Below are 11,527 nucleotides of genomic sequence, written 5' to 3'. Positions count from 1 at the left end.
ATTTCGAGGGCTTAAGATGGAGCTGTGTCTGTGGGGAGCTGGGCACCGTGCCTGGCCTGTAAATCCCAGCAGGGCAAGGTAAGCCGTGGCTCAGCCCTTCGCTCCGGCGCTCAGGCCTCCTCCAGCAGCACAGGCCTCAGCTGCTTTCTGTCAGCCTTTCCACGCAGACAGACAGACAGACAGACAGCCTTCCGAGAGCAGCGGGTAGAGCTCCGGGCGTGCAGCCGTCTGTCTGTCCAGGTGTACAGCTGTGCACGGCCAGGGGATCTTCCAGCAGGGAGCACAGGCCCCTGGTAATGGAGCCAAAGTGGCTCCTGAAGGAGAGCTCCGTCTCTAGGAAAGCTCGTGCACCTGAAGCTGGAGATGTCTTGCCTCACCAGCAAGCGGTTTAAAGGTCTTCTAAACCTCTAACACTGTTTAGAGGTCTTCTAAAATGGGTTCTCCAGACCCGGTAAGGTGCAGCCAACAGAAGGGAGCTGCTAAGCACACTGCTTTTCCTGTTTTCCACAAGTCCTGTGACTGTCACCCTCTCAGTCCAGCACAGCGCAGCTCACCAGGAGAGGAGAGGACAAGACCTTATGTGCAGTTTCCTGGTGTCTCATTCCCGCCCTTTAACACTGTGTCCAAATGTCTCCCTTGTGTTACTTCAAATATAATGTCTTTCTTCTAATAATATATAGTATAATCTTATAGAATCTTGTAATACAATGTCTTTTACGCTCACAAAACCTTTCTGATCTCATTCCCATCCAACCTCACGCTCCTCATTTTGTGCTGGCCTGCTGACTGCTACCTCTGAGCAGCCCCTGGCACGATCCCATCTCCAAGATCTCCTGTTACACTTCTATAAAAGCATTTTCATGCCTTTCACCATGCCGCTTCTCACTTTAGGAAGGCCACAGACACAGCTATGCCTTTCTTCCCCTTTTAACTCCCTACTTAAAATTTTTCTTTGTCTAGAAGCTAACAAAGCAATTAGCCACAGTTATGCTACAAGGATGCTGGTGGCTGTCAGGATGGCTTATCTGATAACATTTTTACTTATATAATTTCCCTCTTTTTTCCACCCTCTATCTCCCTCAAGCACATCATGCATTGTCAGCTGTTATAGATTTCAAGCATAAGTCACTTTTTAAAGTCCTATTTTCTTTAGGTTTTGTTCTGTGCCTAGCACAGTCAGGCCTCTAGTGGTAGCCCTCTCTCCTTTACTACTAAAATACAAATTATTCTATTTGGAGAAATGTTAAAAATACACCTAATATTGAAATAATTCAATAACGCAGTAACAATGTAATTAGCGGATATTCTTCTCCTTTCAGATTAGTTATATTATTTCTCAGGAGCCTGATAAGAGTTGTTGATGAGGTACAAGAGAAGGTAAACTCATCAACACTTAACCCACACAACAACACTGTAAGGGAGACTTGTCAGAGTACCAAATATTTCTGTGCTGTGGGAATTTAATTATGCTTTGCCTGCTTCATGGGAACAGTAACCTAGATACAGAGCACAACTGATAAACACAACTCAATATTTGGCATGTTCTGAACAACTGTATTTCAGAGGAAATTATTCAAATTCATTTTTATAGATCATAAGCTTGAAACTAAATTACAGCCACGGATTTTGGCTCAGCAGAGTTCTCTGAACTGTAGCAGCAAAGTCTGAGATAGGGTCTGGGGTTTTTAGCCTTCAAGAAAAGAGAATGAAACTTCCCTTTTTTCTTATAACATCAACCCAACCACTGTATGTTTCACCCAATAGCAACATTTTTAATTATAAATGTTATTTTTCCATAAAGTTGGACTAAGTGAAAAACTACTCCAGGTTTAAAGGAATTGCTACAGGATGGGAACAAATTATAAACAGTTTTGTTCAGTTATTTTATTTGTGCACAGGAAAAAGAAGAGATTCTGACTGATTTAATGGGAATATGTCCACTTCATAAAGATTAAATGTGACTGCTTCACACTTTGTTTCCAACCACTCAATATTTTCTGCTGAACATTAAACTCCAATTTTCATGAGCAAATACAATGGGTAACTCTAATTGTAGAAAGTATACATTCCTTTTTTTTATAATCCTTGCAAGAAAAGTATCTTCAAGCCTCTCTAATTGATAAATGAATAATGAATTTAGCTCACTGTGACTCAGCAAAGGAAAATACACGATGTGAAAGTTTCAAAAGTAGTACTAAATTGTCAAATCAAACATAACCAAGGCAGTTCCCCACCTACGGATGCTGTAGATTAGCACTTGGTCCACTTATCTTGAGTATTTACAACTTCACAAGCAAAATAGTAAAAAAGCAACCTAGATTTGAAACTGTCATTTTTATCAGTTGTTTCTTATGCAGAATTACAGCACCACAGGAAAAAGGGATTACACCATAGAGACACAAACTAGTGCAGAAAATCTGTGCTGCATTGCTTAAAGTTTTGACAGTATCACAAAGGAATTTCCCACATATTTCAGTCTGACACGATCTTATTTTTATTTCTAAATGCTTGTGGATTTCTGTGTACCACTGTACAAATAAAACCCACTTTACTCTTAAATGATAATTAAATTATTTTAAAATTTAACACACTTCCTGTATCAAATTCCTAAATTCAGCTAAGCTGCACTCAAGACTGGGCTTGAAAGGAAGCAGAAGAGAAAATTTATTCTTATTGTCTTCACCTTTGTTGTGTTTCTGACAGTTGCAAAAATGTCTTTCAGAGCCCACTCATTTCAAGGTGCTTCAAATTTCATCTTTGTTTATCCCCAGTAATTACACACTTATCAGTCTGACTAAAAAAAATTCAAAGAAAAACTTTGTTCCACTCTATTAATGAGTTTTCAGCATATCTGATACAAGTTGTGTAGTGATAAAAGCCATATAATCATGCAATTAATTGTTTTATTTTCTTCCATAAATGATGCATAAGGTTTTATTACGAAGAGAAAACAATAGTACTGTAGTCACTGAGACATTAAAACCATTAGGCATTTAGGTGAGAAAATGTGTACTTAATTAGGATTACCACCTGAACTTACAAAATACATGATATCCAGACAGTTAGTACCCACTATAACCCACCTGCAGGTTTTTTTCTTGTCTGATCAAGCCCAAAATAATGCTATTATTAACTTTTTTATTTCTGGCCTTTATTGCTTTTTATATGCAAAGGTAGTATGCCCTGTTTAGCTTTAGAATGAAACTTTACATAGTCACTTGTCATCCTTCTCCACATTTTTGCTCTTTTTTCACATGACAGGTCTTGAGACTGCCAGGCTTACACTTGGGAGAGAGTCATGAATGAAAGCTGAAATTGCTGAAATTTCTTAGGGCTGGGTACCCCATGCCACCCAGCCTGGAAAGACAAGTGGTTCTGGTTGCATGGTAGCAAGATGTGCATGCCCGTGAGACTGCAAAGTTGTGGTGTAGGCTAGAAATCAATTCTTGTGCTGATATCTACTCACAAAAATTCACCCTCTCCTAAGATTCCTCCACTTTAGTGTTTTACTACTTTGACATCACTTTCTATAAGTTCTTATGTATCCTTGTCCCAGTGTCTTGCCTAAGGAACCTAAAACAAAACATCTGGAAAGAAATGCTCACAGTTCTTCAACCAGCACAGAATTTTCTACACTTTATTTTCTGCTTCACAAGACACTGCATTTCTTTTGCGTGCAGCAGAATCTCATTATTTCATACCTCATTATTTATATATTGGGTAAGCCACACATAAGCCATGCAAAATTTAAGTTCTTCTCACATCCAGTAAAACAGCTCAAAAGCAGATGCTGAAGGGATGCTTTAATCATTGGTTTTGCAGAAAGTAAATAATTCGTTTTGCTGAAAGAAAATTCAAGGCTTTCACTTGTCTGCTAATAATTAAAATTAAACCTGAATTGCCACTGTTTATTAAAGCTAAGTCACAGATTCCACTGTATTTCAAGATAACTGTACTGTTACATTCCTCAAGACTGCACTTTCTTTTCAGAGAAGCCAGAGTTATAATGCTGCCAAATAAATTTCTTCACCTTCCATGGAGAAGTATGTAAACAGTGAAATGGAAAATGTTATATAAAAAGAAATGAATCAGCAGGAAATATTTTTTTAAATTCATAAGCATGAAATTATACTAATTTGGAAACTAATCAATTCTCTGCTACGAGCAGAATTAAAGGTCAGCACGGTATCTCCTTCAAATTGGATACATTTTGAGTATTTTCTGTTTAAATAATTTGTTCCATTCATAGGGTCCAAGGTCAGCATAAAACAAATTTTCTGAGTAATAACTAAGCAGAAACAAATCATATATTGCAGAAACAACACTTAATCAAAGATATAAACATTTATCCAGATATGTAACTCAGGTTCTGAAGAACTGTTTTGTGTTGGCTTTCGTTAATTTATTTGAAATTCAGAGCAGCCTTAGCCTAGACTAAAAATGCCAAATTGAAAATTAAACTAACGTTATAGAAAGTAACAGATGGGAAAAGGAGAGGTTTAAACACAAAGCTAAATGCCACTGCTGGAAATCAAGCACCACGGGAAAGAACAAAAAGCAATTTATTCAAAGGATAAAGTCCAGCAACTGAATGGCAAGAAACTCATAAATCCTTCAGTACAACATTAAAATTAAAACACCTGCTTTATTAAAATTATTACAAACACCCAGGTTTAGTGCCAGTCATTCTTTTTAGGTATGAGGCCATCTTTCTAATGAACACAGAAGCAGCTCTGCAGATGTGGTATCCACTCCAAAGGTTTTGCGCAGTTTGAAATGTTGCAGAGTTTTCACATACATGAGTTTAGTTGTTAAAGCATATTTGGGCTGCTGCTTTTCATCCAACTTCTCTCTGTGGTCGTGCTTTCATATAGGAGGTTTAGTGTCAAATTAAGGTCAAGTTTTCAGTCTTGCAACAAAGCCAAAGACAGAAGTGGGAAGAAGATACCGTATTTAGGAATTTTTTTCGTTATGGCTTGTTTTGGTTTTTTTTTAAGTGAATGGTTGATAATGTCATCACTCAGGACTAAAACAGGTCATCCTGGAGAGAGAAACTCCCTGCTGCATGGTGTGCACCATCCCACCTACCCTGGGAAAGGGAATAGAAGGCTTTAGCCCAGTGATGTGTTCCAGTGGTCCTTGCCTGTCCTAGCAAACAGCAGAAACAAACACCCAGCACAGCTGGTAACTCCAAGCACTGTTCTCTCCTCCAGCGTAGAGCAAACCCTCCTTCACTGCAAGAATCAAGTTTAGGAAAGCGTAGCAGTATTAAAGAGGACTCACACAAAAACCATCAGTCCTGTGTCACTTCTGTGTGCTTTACACTTTTCTGTCCTTATTTTGATATATATTGGATGGACATTTTGACATCTATTGGATGGACATTTTGACTTACACTAATTGATTACGACATCATAAATTAAAATTAAAAATAAAGGGCAAAGCATAAATTATAATCTTGCCTACAACTGGCTAAATAGGGGAACATGAACTGGAAAAGCTGCATGGAGGAAATAACTGGTAATTCAGAATGAACCTAATTTATCATGGGCATGCATGCAATTGTCTACAGTTCTAGCATTTAATTTGGACTCTTATCATCAGGAAAATAAATTGAAAAATATGCTTAAGCCTATACTTTAGTAGACAGGAAAATAAATGTAAAAATATCTTCAAAGTTTTTTAACATTCAACTTTAATGTATAATTTAGTAGGCCAAATAAGGCAATTTACATTGAAATTTTGTTATACATAATAATTTAAAAAAATAATTATGTATTAACATTGTTGTTAATTAACATTGTCAAATAAATTTATTATGTAGTTAGCTACCACCAGCCAGTTCTCTATCTTATTAGAATGTCTTTGAACATATCAAAATTAAAACATATAACACAACTAGGATGATAAACTTTCAAAGGCTTTCCTTAGTTTGGAATTTATCAGGAAAAGTACCAGGAGAGTTTCTCATCACCAAATATCATTCAATAACTTTGGCTCCAACCAAAGAACAATGAGAGTATTCTGAAAAAAAATAGCTTTTTTGGGTTTTTTTTTTCAAATAAGGATTTATTTTAAATTGTCCTTGTTTAAATCTATTTGCTAAACCAAACTAAATAACTTTTTGGCTGTCTTTAAAATCTCAAACCCCTCTTCAAACCCTTTCACTGTCTTTCTTTCATCCACTGCATTAGATTTTATCTCTGTGGATGAAATCCTCTTCTGTACACACACACATGCATGTTCTTTCTTCAGTGTCAAGAATCCAGCTTTAACTCAGTCTGGGTGGTTTAATCCTTTCCACAGAACATTTACCACCAACATATAAACCCTGCTTATGTCCTTCTCTTACCCTGCATCTGCTGAACCTGCTCATCCCTCTCTTTCCAGTTTATTATTTCTCTAAAAAATGCTTTCCTTTACTTCTCTCCAAAGAAATAAAACAACAAGGTCTATAATAAAACAATAAAAGCCTATAATAATCACTTTTATTAGAACCACCATTATTTATATGGTTACACCTACTTTACAGCTCTTTAGTTCACAAAACCCCTAAGAGCCATAACTCAGACAGGAGCAATTGGTTGCATTTCTCAGGCTATGAGCTAGCCTTGGGTACTGCTGATCCAGTCATCCATCAAAGGTCCCAATTCCTGTTGGCATCAGCCACAACTTCTTGACTTTGCACAGTGGATTTACATCAAAGGATCATCTCTAAATCAATGCTTCATACCTTTTATGGCAGAAAATTGGTGAACATCTTGACATGGAAAACAGATGCTGGACCTCACTGAAAACAGTCATTGCATTTAGGAACATGCATTCATACACTCCCACACTCCAGGTAATTGGTAGGTCTGTCAGAAGTCTTCAGACTCAGTGTGACAGGCGTGTGCTCCTTTGTCAATATATATGAATTTCCCTTACTACTATGCTCCAATTTACTTGTGCGGTATTCAAGGTGCATGAACATTGGCTGCTCTGTACTTATCACAGCATTAATAAGGCTCTTTCCAGACTTGGATCCAAAGATTGGAGGCTGAGAAGCAATTCAATTGCAATTAACCAATTTCTGTCCTTGGGTCTGCCACCACTGCTCTGGGTACAGACACTTGCATGAGGGCAAATGTGCTCATGTCTTGCCTGATGTTAATACTGGTTTCTGAAGGCAAAGGACTGTATCAATAATCTATTTGTTTTAGATTATGGATAGTGTTCTAGTCTATCTTAGTATTAAAAGAAATTTTATTTTGCCTGCTTCACAGTTAACTCAGAAAATGTCTGCTGGTGATTTATTCTTGCATGTGACTGAATAACCTAATCCTTCATTTGAAAGAGGTTTTAGGCTGTTAATAGGGAATATATTTTCTATATAATCAGAAATAACACCTTTTTTCTCTTTCATACTTAGGCTTCAGCTTACAGTGCATTGTGTTTCTTGATTGCATCTTTTGTATGTTGGTCTTTGTGAGACTTCACAAATGAAACCTCTTGCTGTGAGGTGAGTTGCTGTTCAATTACCCAAGAACAATTTTGCTAAATAATATAAGCATTTCTTATTGCATAGCTTTTTGAATTCAATAGTCAAATTCTACATCAAAACATCACAATCCTCTGTGATGTGTTATATTTGTTCTTTTCAAATTCAGTGCACATTATTAACCCTTTCACTGATAAATATTTTCCACAGACACAGACTCCTTGCTCACACTGGCTGAGATTCTGCTGTCATTCCTTGTGAGTGCACTGTAGGCAATGTAGCAGCATGCAGTGTGTAGCACCTGCTCAGCTTTCTAGAAGACCTTAACTTTTTCAAGAGCATGGAGGTTTTCTTCCAAGGCTACATCTCATATCCAATATCCCTTGGGAAGCTGCTGCAGGGACTCCTAGAAGTTTTCCTCTAGGTGGAGTCCTTGCTGTCCACTTTGTTTCATGGTGTGATTTCTAAAAGGTATTCATTGCACTATCCATGACATTGAATGTGGGTCAGTTTAAAACAAATTTTTGTAACAACCAAATTGGAATGTAGTTACCATTTAAAGGAAGGGGGAAAAGAACCCAAGCAAGCTAAAGTTTTTTCCCTTCATTACTTCACACCCCTGTGCTCCCCAAAACCAAAACGCCCAAATAACCAAAACCAAAAAACAACAGCAAACATGTAAGAAGGTGTGGAGGTATGTGGTCCATCTCTGCCAGGGGTGGGTGGCAGGTGAAGACGGTGGGGAAATGAAAAGTGATAGATGCCTTGGATGAGGGAGTCCATTTTCATATATTGAATGAAGGACCTTGCAGCTGAACAAGGTCTGTCCTTGAAAGTATTTCTGTGTCCAGTAAAATATGAGAAAAATGTATCTGTCTGTGCTATTCCAGTTCCCACATTGACCTTCTAAAATGAGATTTTCAAAATATCACACTTCTAAATGAGAATAAGATGTAGCAGCATAAAAAGGCTTCCTCTGAGACAGAGGGAGAAATGTAATGCATAAGAATTTATCAGTGTAAATTGGCAGTTTAAAATAAAATATAGCACAGATATTTGAATTTCTATCACAGGAAAGATTAAAACCCAAAGTACAACCAACTTTTTCTAATAAATAGCTTTTATTTGCTACTCAGAGTACCTTTTAGGAATTCTTCAGAACTGTCAGAGATAAACCGTTATCTCCGTTGGCAAGTACCTTGCAAACATATATTCACTACAAACTGTGAAAATAACTAATCCAAGTGACATCTACTTCCCGTTTTTGTCACATACCCAGATTGGCAATTTTCATAAAGATCAAGGAGGCAGACAATGTTTAAGATTGTTGTTTCTGTGTGTGCACATATTTTCCTATTTGCTCTCAACAGATTTCCTACAAATCTCAACCTTAAATCACTTCTGTTAATGAACCATAGGGTGAAACTCCCCTACCAATCCTGCAGCTATGAAGCAACAAACCCTGTCTGGCACAGTGAATCATAATACTTAGCTTCTGTAGAGATAACTCTAAAAAGAGAGATGTAAAAGTCAGAATCACATTTATAGACATTTCCTTCTCCTGCTTCTCCAACTGCACTGTGTGAAATGATTTAAGGTCAAATCCTCACCAGGCAAAACAGTGCATGCTAGTGCAGCATGAAACCACCATCCTTATTATCACAGGACCCACTTACAGTGGAAAAAAATGAAAAATTTCAGTAAGCACAGCTTTATCAGAAAAAGAACAACTAATTCTAAGAACATTCACGGCTGAGTGCTGCTGCTCTAAAGATGATAACAATGCCTCAAGAGAAGCAATACCTCCTTGGATCAGTTCATTGTCTCCCTTATCTGTTACTTCAAATATCTTGTTATTTACTGTCAAATATTACCATTTCTTTTCAGCCAACTAAAAATTAACTGAAGAGTGGTTCTTGCAACCAGTAAGAGTAAGTACACTTACAAATGAAAAGTTAGCAATAAAACTCTCAAAAATGTGGAAGTCATCATTATTCTGAGGGTTTACAAAGGAACAACTTCTGCTAATTGATTTTTACTGTACTCTTAGCTATAATGGATTCACTGGCTTTTTTTTTTCCCTTCTGTGAACTCTTTGCTCTCAATTCTTCTGTGTTTCATGGGATCTGTGTGGATGTGAAGAGCATGCACAGCCCTGGCTGAGTGCTTACATACACTAGCAGTACACATGAAAGAAGCAATGAACTGTGCCCACCAGCTTCCCCTGACTCTGTTGCAGAAGTCATAATTTTTTTAATGTCAGCAGAAAATGGTGTTTGGGGCAGAATAATAAATTCTTCAACTTTGTGACTTAGAACTGAAACATGATTTATTAAGGGCTTCATCCATGTTTCAGATTTATAGCCAATTTTTTCCACTCCAATTTTCTGAAAATTTGGTGTCTGAGAACAAACTTCAGGTCCCCTCCTGATCTGATGTTAATTATTCATAACTGGTTGGAGTGCTCTAGAAGGAGCCTGGGCATTGCTACACCACTGTCTATGCCAAGAGCTGAGGAGAGGGGTTCTGGCTCTGACATTTCATGGCAAAAGATGACAAACATCTGCCAGCTCCACCACCAGTTTGAAATGTGCTGGAACATCTCATCTGTATCCTTCCCCAAGCTGTTGTCTTGCCACCTCACACACACACCAACATTGGCATACCTAGCTGCTGTGTCAGCTGGGGCCCCCAAGAGGACCGACACACCCCACCCAAGCTCAGGACCTTCTCTTACACTCTCCAAGAACCATGCACTGTTTCCAGACCTGTGGGTTAGTGTCTCTGACTTGTACAAAGAAATAAAGGAAGGCTGAAGCTCAGACACTGCAAACTCAAGATAGCCAGTGGAGGTACCAGGATGTTTCAAAGGATCTGCTGCTTCAAATCCTCTCCTGTCTTGCTATGATCCACACCATACAGTAAGAATGAGCAGCAGTAACATCCTCAGTTCAATCACTGCTCATTCAGGGGAATGGCCTTGTTAACAAATTATTTTTGCAACAATATGTAAAATTATTGTAGATTACATTCAATAAAGAAGCAGTGTAATTGAAACAAAAAGAGTGGTGTGATGCTTCCATGATTAAATAAGGCTGTATCATTTGGAGTTAACCCATTCACCCTAGAACACCTTTCCAAAGCTAATAGCTGAATTTCAATTTCCACATTCAGAAGTTTATTATTCTTTATATGATCAGTGGATTCTGGTGGTTTTATTTGATCGTTAGCTTTATAAGTGAGAATTCAGGGTATTTAAATAAAACATGACATTTTATCTAAAGTAATGATGTTACTTTAAAGATTAACCTGAAACACTTTTCTACCCTTTCATTTTCGTGGAGGGATCAGAGAGTCAAGGCCATTTGAAAAAAAATCCCAGACAAAAGAGGAATCCTTGAGGTTTAATTCCGTCTTTCCTTAACTTCACTGGTACCAAGACCAAGCCCTGTCCTAGATGAGCCATGGAAGCAGATCCTCCTTCCATTCTTGTGCCTCCAACAAAAGCCTTAATACGAGAGATCAGCACCAGAGTGTCACATCAGTGACTTGAGCACAGAGAAATCCTGGATGCAGCTGGAGATATGTACAGGCACAAAAGATACAATATAAGCTAGGGACTGTTGTGCAAAGCACCTACAGGGACTGGTCTTTCCCTGAATACTGTTTATGTGGTTCATGCAGTGATATTCATCAAATGTTCTGAAGGCTATGAAAGGGTCAAATTTTTTCCTGTTGTTTTATCTTGCTTTCACATAATTAATTACTGTCTACCTGTTAGGGTGTTGGAGTGGCAGCAGCTCCTGAGGGAAACCAGCCTTGACTGGTTGAATAAGCACTTTCCCGGACTCTGGCAAAGTGGAAGCAAATTGCCTCTACAGAAAGCAAAAGTGCTTTCTGACATACTAGCCACCTTCTGACTGAAGAATTTTACCTCCTTCCTCCTCCTGTGAAGTGTCAGGCTGCCCCTTCAGAAAATATGGGTAGTAATTAGGGCAAAACCTAAGCAGAAATGGTCCTGTGCTGAGTCAATATCACTCCACTCTG

At 38.1% G+C, this 11,527-nt stretch overlaps 1 long non-coding RNA gene across 2 annotated transcripts; it reads left to right on the top strand.

Annotated features, from left to right (window-relative positions):
- Positions 1 to 301: 301 nt before the first annotated feature.
- LOC135299072 (uncharacterized) lies at positions 302 to 10,514 on the top strand. 2 transcript variants are annotated; one of them, XR_010361104.1, is made up of 4 exons: positions 302 to 451; positions 6,746 to 6,844; positions 7,412 to 7,501; positions 8,851 to 10,514. It is a non-coding gene; the product is annotated as an uncharacterized LOC135299072 (long non-coding RNA). The 2 variants fall into 2 exon arrangements; XR_010361103.1 differs by lacking the exon at positions 6,746 to 6,844.
- Positions 10,515 to 11,527: the final 1,013 nt, after the last annotated feature.

This window comes from Passer domesticus, chromosome 4, assembly GCF_036417665.1.
Source record: "Passer domesticus isolate bPasDom1 chromosome 4, bPasDom1.hap1, whole genome shotgun sequence".
In the NCBI taxonomy this organism is placed as follows: Eukaryota; Metazoa; Chordata; class Aves; order Passeriformes; family Passeridae; genus Passer; species Passer domesticus.
This window is presented reverse-complemented; position numbering and strand designations above follow the sequence as displayed.